The sequence below is a fragment of the Lissotriton helveticus genome, chromosome 3_1 (genome assembly GCF_964261635.1).
Source record: "Lissotriton helveticus chromosome 3_1, aLisHel1.1, whole genome shotgun sequence".
Taxonomy (NCBI): domain Eukaryota; kingdom Metazoa; phylum Chordata; class Amphibia; order Caudata; family Salamandridae; genus Lissotriton; species Lissotriton helveticus.
Window position 1 is genome coordinate 1,997,653,457 of NC_136061.1, and position 16,984 is coordinate 1,997,670,440.

The following is a 16,984-nucleotide window of genomic DNA, read 5'->3' on the forward strand; positions in this document are numbered from 1 at the left end:
GAGATCTGCGGAGTACATACACATCTCTGCAGCAGGCGGCTCCAACCTGAGATCTGTAGATGCATACACATCTCTGCAGCAGGTGTATCCAACCTGAGATCTGCAGAGTACATACACATCTCTGCAGCAGGTGGATCCAACCTGGGATCTGCAGAGTACACACACATCTCTGCAGCAGGCAGATCCAACCTGGGATCTGCAGAGTATATACACATCTCTGCAGAAGGCGGATCCAACCTGGGATCTGCAGAGTACATACAAATTTATGCAGCAGGTGGATGCAACATGGAATCTGCAGAGTGCATACACATCTCTGCAGAAGGCAGATCCAACGTGTGATATGCAGAGTACACACACATCTCTGCAGCAGGCAGCCAACCCAATGAGAATAAGTTTGGCACCACAGTGTGCTCCTCCCATTCCCATGAAGCATGGGTCCGGGGCCGGCACATTAGTAGGGTAGAGAGAACAGTGACATCGACGATCATGTCAGTTCTCATTATGTAACCGTGCCAAGGGCCTACATTTCCAGCACTGTCAATCAGTCAGTGCTCACTCCAGGGGATGTCCTTACAGAGTTCAATATTGCTCTTAAATGCAAATGTTTCACCGCTCTGGAAGTAATGATGTGAATTAACCCGAAGCCCAGCGGAGCTCTGTATCAGGCAGGACATGCCACTCCGAGGGACAAGGGGAAGGGATGGAATACATTATCTCTCTTCAGTGCAATCAGCAGCTAGATGGCACAGAAGAATGCTTTTATCTTTTATCACAGTAAGGTGCTGGGCATCAAGATTAAGAATAAACAGAAGTGCATTATTGCCACTGAAAGTGCTCCACATATTTGCTTTAGAAAGGTTAATATTTATAATTTTTATGCGTGAAAGAAAAATGCACGCATGTGCTCACGTTGGGGGGGTATCTATCCTAACAGATAAGACTGAACAAACACTGGCAAGTTGGTACAATATATATATTTTTTTAAGTATATGCCACAAAAATAACAAGTATTGGCAAAACCAATAGGTCTGGCGTTCGTTTTCAGACTTTTTCACTTTGTCAATTCTTATTTTATTTTGTCATGTTTTTTCTAAAACGTTTTTGTTGGGAGGAAATTGCTAAGCCATCAACAATACTAAAAAAAGAAAAATTGACTAAAAGCAAAAAAATGTTTTGCTCACAAAAAGCACACTTTGCTTTAGTAGTCCCTGGTTCTGTAAGAAACCACATGTGAGGATGTGTTCCTAGTTAATCACAGTGAAGTTATTCAGAGGTTGAAGTGGGCTGACACACTGCTCCATGCTGCATCCTGTAGTGAGTGGAAGAAAATGTAAATGGTACAGCAATAAATCAATGAATAATAAAGCTGGCTGAAGGTCATTATAAGTAAATATAGCATGTCATTTCAGTAAAATCAAAAGTTTTGGGCTAACGCCAAAACCTAAAGAAGAGTAGAAGAAAAAAAATTCTGTGCCTTGAACCTGCCAGTCACATGCTTTAAAACACATTACGTAAAAAAACATGCAGCCTTCACGTATAATTTTAATCGACTAGTACTGATGCTTTCCAGCAGGCAGGTGTACTTGGAACAGGTATAGAAGCCTGTTTTTCTGTTGAATGATTATTACAGGAAAATATTACTCATCTTGTAAGAAAGAAAAGTTATTATTGGCTTTCAAATATTGTAACCTGAAGACATAGTTTAAACACACAAGGATGAATACAAAAACTAAAAAGGCTAAACATTGGAAAGTAAAATGCATTGGCAAAGTATTGGCGCATGATCCTTGCACTGAAGTGCACTTCTTTTTCGGCAGATGTGCATATGTGATTAGGCAACATTTTGCCACTCACAGTGCAAGAGAGCCAGTAGCTGAAGTGGCTGATCAATTGACCATGCTATATGCTTTGGTTTATAGAGGTGAAATGGGAATTGGATATTGAACAGACAACCAATGGCTGAAGACGGTTGATCCAAACTCCATCCATGTATTTGTATATGTTTACATTTTTGTTTCTGAATTTTTCTAATTATAGGAAGCTGGTGAGACAGCTAAAGATAAACCTGGGAGTAAACCTACTATTTGTGAACTGTGCAAATTCAAATCAATGATATGTAGAAACTCTAGTAATATTAAACTCCTGATTAATGGTTAATTTCTGCCTTACAAATATATATGACAGAGCACAGTTTTGAATTTAATATTATCTTAAGAGAAAATGTCTGTGAAATAATTTCATATAAAATTCTCCAAGTAGTTGTATTTAACTTAAATGAAGAGCACTACATCGTTATATGTTTCTCGCAATCGCGTTGATCCAATTTTTGAGCCTTGCTGTGGTTACATATCGATGCCACTGAATTCTCAATTTGGACGTTGCAGATATTTTAGACTATGTGGTATATTTACTAAGCTGTACCCAATGGACAAACTCCGCCCGGAGGCGGGAAGCCCTCCCCCACCAAGGCGAGAGCCCGCGGAAGGGGGGCAATCAGGATTGGTTGCTCCCAGGGCAGTAGATACCCCCCCAATCAGGGGGAGCATAGTAGGCCGCGAGGGGGTTTTATGAGGGGGCAAAAGGGCACCCTATGCACATACTCCCCCCTCGCCGAAGAAAAGAAATGTGAAATGGGTTGGGCTTCACAGGGACACCTCAAGCATCCTGCAGGATGTGAGAAGAGCAGGAAAGTTCATCCATGAAGATCCCTGCCTCATGGAAGAATGGCCGGCTGCTGAGGTCGCACACTGTAAAAGGAGTCGGAGCAGGGGTTGGTGCCCCCAAACTTACAGCATCACAGGAGAGGTGAGCATGGGTATCAAAAAAGTGGGACCGCAGGTAGTAGGGGTGGGGAGATACTTTACAGCCAAATTAGTGCAGCTTATTGCGGCCAAATACTGTGAAAGAGGTTTGGATGTGCATGGCTCCGACACCGCTTCACAAAGACGACATCAAACCCGGGCACCTGATCTCTCCAGAAGAACTGGATTAGAGAAGAGGTTGCTCTGGGGTCACACTTCAGTACACGCAGCCTTATGTGCTTAGGCATTCTTCTTGCGAACTTGAGACCTTGTAAGGTGTACATCAGATTTTGGGGCTTACCTAGATGCAAAATGTTATATGTTCTTTGCAGCTGATCTGTTGCACAGGTCAGAGTGCACCTCACCTTCAATAGGGACCCTTGCTTCTAGCCAGAGTAAGGGGGCTACACTCCTAAATAACCCCTGCTCAACCCTGTGGTAGCTTGGCACGAGCAGGAAGGCGTATCTCAGAGGCAGTGTGTAAAGCATTTGTGAACACATACAGTAATACAGTGAAAACACTACAGATGGACACAACACAGGTTTTATAAACATAAGTATTCTTTATACAGACTTAACACAAGACCCAAATGACAAAAATCCATGGTACTTGGTAGAAATAAGTTAGTTCAAAGGTGAACACGACACGTTTCTCACAAAGTACCTTTGGATGCGTCACGCAAGATAAACAAAAGGTTCACAGGGAGAACAGAAGGTGGTTCACTGGTTCGGGGAAGGCGATGCATATGTTCCTCAGTGCTTGCACAAAGTAGGTGCTGCGTCTGTTCCTTACCGGAGAGGAGGTGATGAGACGATCTTGTACTGCGTTCCGGTTGCAATGCGACAAGATGGCGCCACGATGCGATACGACGACGTGAATATGACGCATGCACGCCTGACGGCAGTGCGGCAACTCTGTGACCTGTAACTTTGGAGCCGCGACAGGCACTGCGACACTCCTCTCCGGTGATGCAAAGGCGACTCTTGCGGTGGAGACACGGTTCTCCGGAGATGCAACAACACACAGCTGCGACGGAGACACGCTTCTCCGGTGATGCGACGGCGACCCTTGCAATGGTGACATGCTTCTCCGATTATGCGATGGCAACAGCTGTGGATGTGACACCCTTCCCCTTGTTGAGTCGCGCTTCCAGCTCTCAACAACACGAAGGGTTCCGCAGATAGAATTCCCAGCAAGGAAATTCAGGGGGGAGCTGGTGGTGAAGTCTTGTATCCCTGAGGCTTCAGCAGGAGGCACTCACAGTTCAAGCCCTTGGAGATTCTTTTTCAAGATGATGAAAGTTGCAAATAAAAGTCTTTCTCCTTTCCTTGGCAATAAAGTAACCACTGCAGGCCAACCCCAGAAAGCAACACACTGACACAGTGGAAGTCAATAACTCCTGCAGATTCTCTGATTCTTCTCCTTGGCAAAAGGTCCACCTTAATGTCCAGAAGCGAACTAAAGTTCTGGGGTCTGTGCCTCAATATTTATACAAGTAAATCCTTTGTCCTCTGAGGGAAGAGGGTGCCTGTACCTTGCCAGAACCAGTTCTGTGCAGCTTCCTGGCAGGAGGTGGAGGCAGCATTGTTGAAAGCAGACCTAGGCCAGGTATACTCTCTAATCTATGAGTGCTCAGGGGAGTGAAAGGAAATCTCTGCCACCCACTCTCTGTGCAGCCAAGGTCCTATTCAGCCCAGCCCTGACACGTCTGACTGCTGAGGCCCAAGCACTCCTCTCCCTCACAAACCAGACATGCAATACACCACTTAGCAGAGACAGGCTGGATGGTTAAGTCAGAAAGTACCTACTTTCTAAAAGTGGCATTTTAAAACACAGAATGTTAAAACCAACTTTACTAAAATATGTATTTTTTCTCCCTGGGATAGTTAGGATTATAAGATGTTATAATCAAACTGCCCATTATGGCCTATGGGGACAGGTAGCCTTGCAATAGTGAAAAACAAAATTAGCTGTAATTCACTATCAGCACATGCCACACACATCAGAGCATGTCCTACCTTTCACACACAATGCACCCTACCCTAGGGCCCAACGTAGGGGTGGAAAACATGTAGAAAAGGGAATCTTTAGGGACTGGGAAGTGGGTACACTTACCAAGTCACATGGCAGTAATAGACTGCACACAGGCTCTGTAATGGCAGGCCTGAGACACACTTTACAGGCTGCTTCGGTGGGTGGCACATTCAGTGCTGCAAGCTTATATAACAAAAGATACCTCTCTCACTTCTCTGTACCTTGGAGAATACAAGAAACAGGCATTTGACATCCCTGCACCATCTATGACCCTTTCAGGTCTAGAAAGGCCTAAAAGACCGGAAAGCTGCAGTGTCCTACACGAAAATAAAAGTTGCCCTGATTAATATCTTCACTTTAAACAATTCCTGGTCCGTTCATGAAGGTTGAAACGCGTCGGCTTATGTTCTCTGTAAGGCCAAGAGTAACCACAAAAGAAAAGGAACGCACAGAAAAGTGTAATGTCTGAACTTGAGTGAACAAGCACAGACGTTAGAGTCTCTGACTATTACTCTGACCCCTGTAGGACCTCTAAAATCACTAGGTATCGAGGATCTAGATAGAACATGTCCCGCCAAATGTACAAAATAACTGTAGGACAAAGGATTTCTCCCCTATTTCCCCCCCCCCCTAATTCTGTCATTTATAGTTTTTGTGTGAGATTACGTTGAATGTATATGGTTTGTCGTCATGTATTAATTTTGTCTTGAGAACATTAGGATGTACTATATCTGTGACTTGTAAATATTGTAATGTGTGTCTACACTGTTTGTAAAAACAATAATGAGTTGTATGTTCTAAATGTGTAATAAGGAAAAAAACTCAATGAAAAGAAGAAAGAGTTATATACAAAAAGAAAAAAAAGCTCAGAGTTAATAAATATGACTTCTGATGGTCTTAAGAATATTGTTTGATTTGTGGTGAGAGAGGTATCTGGTGTTATATTAGTTTGCAACCCCACTAGCAGCATTTGATCTACAGGTCCTGGGCACACATGGTGCACTGTACTAGTGTCTGACAAGTAAATCAAATAAGGTAATCATGGAGTCACTAATCCATTACAATAATTAACAATAGGGAGCACTTCACTGTGGCACTGAATAGCAGTGGCACAGTGCCCAAAGCATTTAACCAGCAAAAACATATTAAACAGAGGAGACAACAGCAAAAAATGGAAGGGAGACTCACGCCAACGGTACCAGGTCTAACATTATTGTTATGGCAAGCACTCCTCAAATATACTTGAAACCAAATATTCAGCGACTTCTGTTGGATAGTAAATTAATATAATTTCCGTTTCAGAGAGGAAACATCAAAATATGGCTTCTTGAAAGAGGTATGAGCCTGACCGGTGGGCTCCAACACCAAGATGGTTTATTTCACGTCTAATAAAGTAGGAAATGCTGGCAAGGTTCGGATCTTTGGGAAAGGGAAGAGAGTAGAGTCAGATGGAGTGTAGAGAAAAGGTTGAAAACCAGTACAAAGCATGACAAAAAATGCAAACAAGAATGAGGGCTAGAGGAGACACACCTCACCTGTAAGACCACATGTTTTTAGGGGTCCTTAGCTGTATCATCATAGCTTGATGGTCTGGTTACACCGCAAGACATACACTAAAGCACACTTTCCTGTGAATCCGTAATATTATTTACCAGTTTTACTGCTCATGGGCTGGACACTTCTCTGTCCCAAGCTTTACACAGGCTAGCCACACCAGAGCCCTTACCGTAATTATGCTAATAAGGACAATCTGCCGTCGATCCAACCACCTTGCTACTATGGCGAACAGCCCTCCCCCTTTTTTTGTAGAGGACTCCGCACTATCTTATCTATTTTTTACAACAGTAAGAATAACATGCCTCCACGTTGTGGAAACATGCAGTTTTAAAAGTGCATTTTAGAATTTTATCATAACCTAAAAGTGAATGCTTTGTGGTAGTTGGTCGAATTGTCTGTGCCCATCCTGATCTGCTCCTCGAACACGGTCACTTCTATGCATACATAGGAAACTGGTGAGATTGTAATCTACATGTACCGTGCATACTCCATGCACGTTAATGCCTCTCCACATAAGTAATAACATGTAGATATGTGTGTGGGTTGCAACCACACACATAAAGGGCATGGATAGTCATACCCCAGGTTAGCAACACCCCCCAGGGTGACATTCTTGGTTAACAACAACCCCAGAGGCTATAAGTAGGGAGTGGGTAATAGTTAATAACCCGATGTATAATCTCTGGGACGTGGCAAACAGGCTCCCACCGGTGAAGCTGGCTAATAAACGGATTGATGCATAGCCTAATGATGTAAACAGGGTTTGTAAAAAACTCCTGTAAAAATTCAGCTACCCTTTCTTTGCAGCATCATTTAATAACATGGGGAGATGCATGCTAGATCCCTGCTGTTGGATTAACAGAGCACCTCTGAACGAAGTCAACACACTTGCACTGAGAGATGCCATCAGTACGAGGAAGCAGTGAAGAGCAATACAATTAAGGTTTACTGGCAGGAGTGACCACTGCAGAGAATCCTTAAGCTGTGAGGCATAGGTCAGTAAGACAGCCCTGGTCTCGCACAACTTATGCAACTAGTTTACACAAAATCACTGTGGTTTATGGATGTGCCTGCACTGTATGGTCTGTCCTTCAGGAGAAGAGCCTCGGCAGGAGGATAGTGAAAAGGAGATGTTTTGAGTAATAGCAAGGTTACGTGAGGTGCCTGGATGAATGTGGTCCCGGACGATTGAGGGTTCAGGAGGTAATGGGAGTCTAAAATTGGGAAAACCACATATAGTATGTCATGATATCTATATCAATTTCTTGGGTTCACTGGCATAATATTGATACCACAAATATCGACTTACAGAATTATCGTAACCTAAATAACATTAACAAAAATATCGAGAACATATACTTAATTTTAAAAAGTCACTAATAACATATAAAAAAATATTGACGGCAAAAATATCTAAACTAACATATATTGAAAACAAAAATATCGGAAACAAAAATATCGTCCCTTACACCTAAGCATAGTCTATGTGAAAGATATTAAAATCGAGAATATCTACTCCATAAATATTAAAACAAATAATTAAAAAGTAAAAAACACATTATTTAGACAAAGAGTGACAAATATATCCCATATTAGAACATTGGAATGTTGGGAGCTCCATTGCAGACAATGGAGTGCTCCCTGCTTCTAGGGACGGTAAAGGCCCGCAGAGCAACATTCCAGTGTTCTACAAAGGCTTCTCGAAGTTCGAGGGGATTTATATCCCCTCGAGCTTCGAGAATCCTTTGTTTAATTTGTTAGAACATTCTGCCCTCTAGTGGCAGAATGTTCTAATAGCCTTATAGCCCTTCATAGCAGGGCTATACCGCTATTAAAGTCCCGCTGTTTCGTTAAAGTCCCTCGCCTTCGGCTCGGGCCTTTAACGATTCAGCGGGCCTTTAATAGCCGGCATAGCCCGCTACGGCGGGCTATAAGGCTATATTAATATCTACAGTTTACAAATAAAATATAATATGTTACTTCATCAAAATAATACATTTACAATATATCAACATAAAACTCCTCAAAGTTATATGTTACACATCTTTACATCCCACTGACATACAACACATATTTATATTTACAAACAATATTATTTCTTTAATGAAAAAAATGTTATATTAAATGAAATAGGTTATCTCTAACACGCCCATAAAAAATAATTATTGTTGTTTTTCAACTTGGGATATAACTGCAAAACCTGATTAAAAGGAAGCTGAAAAAAAACAGTAATATTAAACTATACAAAACTATAACCAATAAAAAAGCTTATCCAATTAAACAAACAATATGAAAGCCACAATAATTTAACCAAAAAATAGCTCAGAAAATGCCAAACATTTGAAGAGGAGGAAACTTTGCCGTATTTTCCCTGCAAAAGAGAAACCTACAACATATACAACCATACAATCACTTCTCCAAGTAAGTAACTACTTTATTTAAAATAGGAAGTTAAATAATTTTAACAGTAAAAAACAATTCTTACTAAACAATTACTAACAGTTGTTAAATGAATCGTTTTCTACAGATTATTCAAACTTCAACTAACTCCGTTAACAAGCACACATTAAATACCACAAAAAAAAGTAAGTATATCTAAAAAACTGCTTTAAACGTACTAAAACAGCAACAGTTAAAACTTGGAATAACCTAAAAATATAGTATGTACAATAAATAAAACAACCTTTTCTCTTCCAACAGTAAAAAGCACCTGTTTCAAGAAGAAGCTTGCCAAAGGAAAAGGTTCCACAAAGTCAAAACTTTGTTAAACAAGATACAAGAGAGTTTTGAAAAAGCAAAATTGTCTATTCAACTGTATATTATTAAAAAAAAATCATTAGTAACTATTTTTCTATATTAATCTTATTAGAGTAATTAAAGATATAATGGCAGAAGGTGCAAAATTGATAACATCACAGAAGGGGAAACTTTTACTGTGTTAAATGAGATACACATACTGTCAAGAAAATGCTTCCACTCAACATATTTATTGGAAATGTACCAAGTATTATTCTACTGCATGTTATGGGAGGGCAACTACCAGAGAAATTGTAGTAATTGATGTGAAAGAGCATAATCACCCTCCCAATGTAACAGAAATAGAAGTGAGAGAAGTATTCGTAAATATAAGTGAAGCAAGCACTAGTTCCCAAGAACCACAGTACAGACTCTTAAAGATATACTACCCCACATACCAGAACATATAACAGGCCAGTTACCATCAATACCGGTGACAATACCGAATTTGTGATAGAGAGACAAAATGGCCGACCGTGAAGAAGCCAGGGATCACCAGCAGCGTAAATCCCTTGCAAAGGCTCTCTCACCAAGCCACCCACTATCTGGACTGATCTATAGAACATAGTGAGCTTGGAGACTATCGTGGAAGTTAATATTTGAATTGTCATGGAACATATGGGATATTGCCTCACTGGAATCAGCATCAGCAAGAACACCGGAGGAGAATCCAAATGACCACATCCCCCGTGCAAGGGATCCAGGACTGTGGAACGACGGATGAACTTGGGCCAGCACCTGGACTCTGCGGTGGTCACCCCCCATCGATCCTCTGGAGGCAGGATCCTAGTGGTTATCTTTGTTCTTTTGACTCTCGCTGACCTGCATGTACGGTGCGCTGGTTGGACTCGCACTTGCTCTCTGAATGCGGCATCAGCGAGGCCAAAAAAGGAGACTCTGGATGTGCGCAGGACCCATTCTGCCCTCTGCGCACAATCACTTGACTAAGGAACACATTCTGTCTGATAGACCCAGGGATAGTGGCCTCCCCATCAGTCTGAGGTGAGCTGGCTGCTGCTCCCTTGCTATCTCGCCTCCCCAGTGACTTCCTTGCTTGACCGGTCCCTTGCTGCTGTGCTGATCATGTGAGGGCGGTACATTGTTTTGAAGTGGCTGCCAACGGAACTATTTTCCCCGTGATCCTCCATGAGTGGGAAACTGGTTGGACCCGTGGTTGGGAATATGGTGATGTCTGGGTTCCTCTGAGCTTCCCCCTGGCTCTTGGGCTGCTCAGTGGCCTGAACTGTCTTGTGGTCCTCCCTCCAGAGGGTTCTGCAGAGCCCTCCTGTCTGGCACTTCTGGCTCTGCTGTGCTACCCTGGCTTGGTCTGAGCAATCCCAGTATGTGATGGGCGGGTCTTACGATGTGGAGGCATGTAGTATCACACCAAAGCTTTCCTTAATATCACTGACTGCCTCCCAGATGATACCGCCACTGGCCCCCTTGATTCTCTCCTCCCCCTCACTCTGCCTGGTGGAGCTCACATATAGTGGATGTTGGAAGGTGATGATTGGGGGCACTGACTGGATATCTTGGTGCAGAGCAGTTGCACTGCCCTAAGGCACCTCACTCTTCTAGTCTAGAAGCAAAGGAAAGTAGAGGATAATTCATGATTTTGTTCACTGCATCTAGGGGGGACACCTGCTTACAGTAATTTTGTGCCCTTAATTAATAAATGGAGTCATAGAAAACAAAAAAGGGAATTCACCAATGGATAGTGGAAATTGAACTACTACTCAAGCCCCATCACCAATAAATCACCCAAGAACAAATCATTGGGACCAATGCAGGTTCCCCCCCATGTCGACCATCCCTTTATTTTACCTCATGAAGGAACCATATAAACTGAAGTAAGACCTCTCTAGCCCATCCCCACTGCAATAGAAAGAAGACAAAGAGAACCAGGAGCATTGTCCATCTTGTATTAGGCCAATGCTCAACAGCCCTACTCATAATGATAGATAGTGGACTAAAAATCAAGATACGGTTGACATATTTGGTGCCCACATCAAAAAGGTTCAGCTGCCAACTCTCAGTCATCTGCACATACTTCACTTTACACCACAGCCCCGCTCAAACACAGACTCTAGTATAAGGATCAACCATGATGACTTACCATACCTTACCACCCTTGATGCAAAACTTAAGAGATTCAGCCCCAACACATGGAACATAAAATATACCAAAAACCTCTCTATTAATGCAAGAAAAAAAAATCAAACACAACCTACTTAAACAACTTCCAGAAACACTAATACCTACCATAGCAAGATCAATGGCAATACGAAAACTGATCTCATTTTCTAAAGTAAACGCCCTGCAAAATGGAGAAATATTTTCCTCTCACTACTTCTAATTTCAAAAACAACCAAAATCCCCTATGGTAAAACTCATCACTACCCCCTCCCAAATTTTCAGAGCTGAGATGTGCATATTGATTCTATAATGAGGAGAGGGGTTGGCCTAACGGCTAAGGCGCTCGACCTCGGACCTGGGGATCTGGGTTCGAGTCTCGGTAACAACACCAAAAAACCCCAGTGATTCTGGGCAAATCACTTAATCTCCCCGTGCCTAAAAAAATAAATAAAATGAAAGTGTGTCCTCATGTAATGTAACTGGTGCTATGTAAAGCGCTCTGATAACTGATTCGGTTCGGTTCTAGTACGCACTATATAAAACTCCGGAAAAAAAAATGAGGAACATATTAATTCAAGCAGCAGACCATCACCTCTCCATCTTTAACCAACACTTCCCTCTCTCCTTACTTCTCAAACTCAACTGGAGCCAACTCTCCTCCCATCTCCCACCCAGCTCAACTGCCCAGAACCCTATACACTTACAAGACTCCAGCCACTATACGAAGCATCTATGCTGCTCCCCGACACATGCCAGAATCAAGTAAGCTCCAGTTGTACCCCCACAACACCCTCCCTCCACAAGCAATGACCACATCAAAACTTTGTCCCATATTGCTTACATTGTCTCATATTGCTCACAGCATATACAAGAACATCAGTGCCAATTCAAGAATGTCAAACACTGACCCCTACTCACACATATCCCAGACCCCATCACTGAACCCACCCAGCCCAACTAACCCCTCCACATTGCCTGCTCCAGAGTCACCTCTTTACCCTATGTCCAATCATTTGTCTACCTTAGACTCAGCTCCTGTCATTTGCCTGCTTACTCAAAGAATAAGCAACCTCACTGACACCCTTACCATTTTTATGAGGGTCTAGAACAGAAACGGTATTCTTTAGCTAAAGACCTCTTCAAGGTAAAAAAAACAACCTTGTAATCCAGGCCAATTTAACACTCAGCTACGCTCTGAAAATTGGACTCCCCATTAAGGTTCTCCAACAGCCCATGGTCCCTCCAACCATACCTCCATCCCCTTGAGCCGCCTGTCCTACAGGCCCTATCGAGAGCCCAACCCCCTATCTTCCAAAGAAATTGAACTACTCAGAGAGTCATACAACCCTAAATCCCCCCTAGCAAACACCAAGCCTGTATCTAAAATCCCAGTAATCATTATTAGCACGAATATATACCCTCGACAGCATAGTCCCCCAATCTACTGCACAAAGCACCACTGTCCTTACCCTGCACTCTGCTAAAAATAACCCTTGCTCCATGTCCTGTATGCTCATGAACTGTAGATCTGCTGCTAAGCCTTCCACAGATCATTCCGAGGCCTTACTAAATCAACATTCCTTATCTTACCGAAACCTGTCTTAATGATCACTCATCTTTAACACTAGACCTGCTCACTCCAGCTGGATACTCATCAGAAGAGATAGAATAGAGCAAATAGGGGGTGGGCTTGCGATCATCCAGAAAAAAGAAATCCAACCTAACTCCCTAGAGACCATGAACAGCACAGCCTTCAAATATCTTGGAGTAGAAATCAAAACTAAGGACACAACTCCCACCAAACTCTGCACCATCTATCACCCACCAGGTGATTGCACACACTTCTCTGAGGAACTTACAGATCTATTAACTCAGCTCTCTCTAACTGGCTCCAATGATGTGCTCCTGGGTGACTTCAATCTGCACTCGAACAACACAGAAGACCCTGCATCTGCAACCTTAATACCAACCACCTTAAGCTGAACCCCAACAAGACTGCACTCCAACTCCTCTCCCCAAGTAGCAATCTCCTACCCATCCAAGAATGGCTCAAAAATCTGGACGCACTAAAAAGCCCTATCTCACTGTCCAACTCTGCTAAATCCCTGGGTATCACCCTAGACCTGTCAATGAAAGAACACATCATAAATACTGCCAAAGGTGCTCTCTACACATTAAAATATCTAAAACAAAATCAAACCGTTTATCCCACTTGAAGATCTGTAGACAGTAGTACAATCTCTAGTCCTCTCAAAATTTGACTATGGCAATGCCCCCCTGAGAAGAACTCCTGAAAGCCACAGTCACAGAAACGGTTTGACCACATCTCTTCTGCTCTCAAAAGACTCACTTGACTTCCCATCGAAGGAAGGTGTATCTACAAAACGGCATGTATTACCCACAAAGCACTACATGCTAAAAAAAAACAATAGCTAGAATCTAAATTATCGCCGGGAGGAAAAAAACGGGCTCTGTGAAGCTCCAAACTTAACAGTGACGCTCCTTCTCCAGAAAGGCCCCCAAGATCTGGAATTCATTCCCTAAGGACATGCACTGCAACCCTTTCTTTTCATGTTTCAAATGGGACCTCAAATCTCTGTTACCCAACAACTACTTCAACTAGATGATGTGATGATCTACGTCTCCCAATGGCCCAACTCTCTTGGACAATTCCTGTCGAAAGTCCTCTGACAATTTGATTATGCTTATGCTGACTTGAACTCTATCCTATTCCCCATTATCCAATTGCTTGATTGATATATGTTACTGTGCTCTCACTGTGTCTACTTTAATGCTCTGTACTATATTTTCTTTTTCTATATGGTCGCCTGTGATTCCCACTTGGCTCCCGTCATTTACTTGTTGAAAACCTATTCCCTAAACATATAAAGCGCTCTGTTTCCTTTGGGTCTAGCCAGCGCTATATAAAACTGAAAAAATAAAATAAATATCCACCTTAAAATGCCTCATAACTCGAAATTAAAAGGACCACCAGTGAAACCCCACCTCCTTCTAAAACATACAGAGAGATAGACATCCCAACACAGCTTACAACTACCAATGGAGAAGAAGAATGCATGATAAAAAAAACCATGAAAAACATACTTATATTTGCTTCCTCTCCAGACTTACTCAAACTAGCCAATGTCAAACATGGATGATGGATGGCACATTTAAAATATCTCCCAAACCATTCCATCAACTATACACCATTCATGGTGAATTAAAAGAAAACGAATATACCTTTTGTGCAAGAATTAATCCCGAATAAACAAGGCAGTACCTACGTGGAACTCCTAAACCGCATTAAGCAGCAAACAAACAACTACTATCCCCCAAAAATTATTATTGAATTTGAACAAGCTATGATCCAATCTATACTAAAAATATACTGCCATACAGGAATGTTATTGTCATTTTAAATCTACGCTAAGGGCCCGATTACGATGGTGGTCAGACAAGTGTCTGACCGCCATTGCTGCGAGACTGGGACTGACCGACAAGTAGTCGTTAGTCCCAGCTGCCAAATTATGATATAACCACTGTGTAGGCAGTCGCAATCATGGCTTTTTCCATTGATGCTTTTGCTGCGGTCTGAAAGGGGCTGCAGCACAAGGTGCAATGCAAAAAGGGATGTTTTAAACATCCATGCACCTTGCGCCATGGCCCATGTGGTGCCTGTCAAACGAGGTATGGGTATTTGGGGGGGGGACATCACAGGTGCCCCCCAAGCGTCATAGCAGAGAACCACAGGGGTTTGGGGCCCAGTTAGGGGCCTCTAAAGTCATTTCCCGACAGCGTTTCCATGGCGTTCTGACCACCATTGAAAGGATGTCGGAAAGGGACATTGTAATCCCTATGGCAGGCATGATAATGCGGCAGTCGGATTGCTGTGCTGGATGTCGGCCGCCACTCAGACCCTGACGGTGGTGGTCTGACTGCCATCCTAATGAGGCCCTAAGTGTGGAATACACCACCAACAGCCAATTTGCCTTTGAAATAAAAAAACTGATTGTGCTAGCCTCTGTCCCTGTGACAAAAGTAGCCACATATTGCCAACCTATTACCAAAATGATGAAGACAAAGCAGCTCCCCTAATGGACTACTTTGAGGACACATGGGTAGGCAGACTTCATAGGTTAGGACACAGAAGCCAGCCAAAATTCCACATACCATGGTGGGACGTCTACAAAAGCACCTTGGCACAGGAGGCAAAACAAACAATGCAGTGGAAAGATAGCATAATGCCTTCCAATCCACACTAGACAGAAATCAACATACGCTACAAACAGGGTCGTAATCCTGGGCATGAAGATCCTGCTGTGAAGGGGGACATAGGGAAAGGGATCCACGTCAGAAACTGGCTGGAAGAACAAGAAACGGGTGAATATGCACCCCAAATCCTTAGTCACAGTGGCCTTAAAGCTGGTGGTCAGAGTACCATGGTAAGTTTGTGGAAAAGACCACTCGGAAATGGACCAACAGGTGAGTCCTTTTCATACCATATACCCTTCGTAAGGACTGCCCACATTGGGCTGAACCACAGTAATGGGTATATGGTATTTTTCCTCATACATCATTCATATGTGTGCACCTGACACCTCTGCAGTCGAAATACACACATGCCTTGATATATTTGGAAAGTACTCATCACCGGTATTTTGGTGGTCAAACCAGCAATCTCAAAATAAGGCCCTTAAAGGTTTGAACGTACTGGAGCCGATTCACAGAACTAACTTAAGACAAAATCACAAACGTACTACTTTTGGTATTCACAGAAGGCATTTAGTAGTCTTAAATTAGGATTTTGTCTTAAATTACAATTTTGTACGATTTTGTTTAACTTAAGTTTGTCTTAAGTTTAACTTAAGACAAAATCCTAATTTAAGACAAAATCCTAACTTAAGACAAAATTGTAATTTACTACAAAATCCAAAATCCTAACTTATGAGAAAATCCTAACTTAAGACAACTAAATGCCTTCTGTGAATACCAAAAGTAGTAAGTTTATGATTTTGTCTTAAGTAGGTTCTGTGAATCAGCCCCACTATTCCCACTTCAAGGTAAAATAATTCAGGGTAGGTGTTGGACAATAAAGAGGCAACATTTACTATTCCCACTCCAATCAAACTTGACACAGGGAAAGTACTGGTCACTAAATGGGCAACATTGTCCATCCCCGCTTCAATAAAACGCATCTCAGGAAAGGTTTTGGACAATAAAATTGTCAAGTATACTATTCCCACTCACCAAAAATAATTCAGCGAAACGGGCAACATTTACTATTCCCACTCCAATCTAACTTAACTCAGGGAACGTGTTGGACACCAAAGAGACAACATTGTCCATTCCCACTACAATAAACGTTATCTCAGGGAAGGTTTTGGACACTAAAAGGGTTAAATATACTATTCCCACTCCAATAAAAACTAAGTCAGGGAAGGTGTTGTATACCTAAGGAGCACCATTTAATATTCCAACTCCAATCTACCTTAACTCATGTAAGGTGCTGAACACTAAAGAAACAACATTCATCTTTTGCACTGCAATACAACTTATCTCGGTGAAGGTATTAAACACTAAAAGGTTAATATGCTGTTCTCATTCCAAGATGAAATAAGTCAGGGAACGTGTTGGACACTAGAGGGGCAACAATTAC